Source organism: Euprymna scolopes, chromosome 19, assembly GCF_053919585.1.
Source record: "Euprymna scolopes isolate OS-2025 chromosome 19, ASM5391958v1, whole genome shotgun sequence".
NCBI lineage: Eukaryota > Metazoa > Mollusca > Cephalopoda > Sepiida > Sepiolidae > Euprymna > Euprymna scolopes.
The window spans coordinates 23871173-23872820 of NC_136500.1; the positions used below are offsets into that span (position 1 = coordinate 23871173).

General features: G+C 41.5%; 1 pseudogene; it reads right to left on the reverse strand.

Annotated features, from left to right (window-relative positions):
• Positions 1 to 221: 221 nt before the first annotated feature.
• Positions 222 to 358, reverse strand: LOC145240497 (U2 spliceosomal RNA; annotated as a pseudogene).
• Between the last annotated feature and the right edge of the window lie 1290 nt (positions 359 to 1648).

Here is a 1648-nt window from a genome sequence, read left to right on the forward strand (position 1 = left end):
TGACATGAAATTCTTAAAAATAAACTTAAATGACCGACAAATGGGCTAAAATGACTTAAATAAATAAAAAGTAAATGACTTAGAATGACTTTAATGGATTTTAGGAAGAATTGAATGACCTTAAGAATGACTTGAATGCTTAAAAAATAACTGGAATCCTTCAAAACAACTTGAATGATCTGGAGAATGACTTGGATGGTTTTGAGACTGACAGGTTGTAAAGTGGGTGATCATTTTACATTACATAAATACAGAAAAGTGATCCCTCACTTTATATCACAAAGTTACAAACATAAGTACAGCGTGTAGTAAGAACAGATATTACACTTTGATCTTGGCCAAAAGGCCAAGAAAAGGGCATTTATCTGCTCCCCCACCGAGCAAATAATGCACAAGGCCGATTTTTAATGTGAGGAGTTAAGGTGAAATGGCCACCAACTCCCTGGGGGTTATGGGAGCTGGATAGTGACAATTGGTATGAAGGGTTGCCCCTACATTGAGCAAGGTCTTATATGTGGGGTTGGTATTTATTTATTCCTCCACCGAGCAAACAAGGCACAAAGCCGATTTTTAATGTGAGGAGTGAAGGGGAAAGGAAATGGGGACCAACTCCTCGGGGAGTAGGGGAGCTGGATAGTGACAATTGGTATGAAGGGTTGCCCCTACATTGACCAAGGTCTTATATATGGGGTTGCCCCCACACATGGTCTTTGCTTGCAGTATCTGCCGGAACAGATACTACATTTTGATCTTGGCCAAAGGGCAAGAAAAGGGTATTTGCTCATCCACCGAGCAAATGAGGCAAAGGTCGATTTTTAATGTGAGGATTGAAGAGGAAATGGGGATCAGCTCCTCGGGGAGTAGGGGAGCTGGATAGTGACAATTGGTATGAAGCGTTGCTCCTACATTGACGAAGGTCTTATATGTAAGGTTGCCCCCACATATGGTTTTTGCTTGCAGTATCTGCCGGAACAGATACTACACCTTCATCTTGGCCAGAAGGGTATTTATTTGCTCCCCCACTGAGCAAATTAGTCACAATGCCGATTTTTAATGTGAGGAGTGAAGGGGAAACGGGGACAAACTCCCCGGAGAATAGGGGAGCTGGATAGTGACAATTGGTATGAAGCGTTGCTCCTACATATGGTCCTCCACATATGGTCTTTGCTTGCAGTATCTGCCGAAACAAATACTATACTTTGATCTTGGCCAAAAGGCCAAGAAAAGGTTAAAAAGCTAAGAACAGCATCTATTAACAACAGACCTTTGATCTTAACCAAAAAGGCCAAGCACAAAAGTGTTACGGACAGCCCAACAGCCAAACCGACCAACAGACCGACCGACCGACCGACCGACCGAGTGACTTATAGAGTCGCTTGCACGCGACTTATAAGAAGATGTTGTATGCTGAGTTTACACACGTGTGTACATATCCACGCGATGTTTAATATTAGGTTATCTAAATTCCTTAAAATACTTAATGAATCCAGAAACCCTGTTTGGCTGCTCATAAATTAACGTTGTCTGAGAGTGCAAAGGAATTAAGATATCAATGTATATTTTATATCATAATGCATTAATAATTATGCATGCACATTTGTCAAGGAGAACGCTGTCTTCAAGGTGAGTGCTACATTTGCTCACAGTC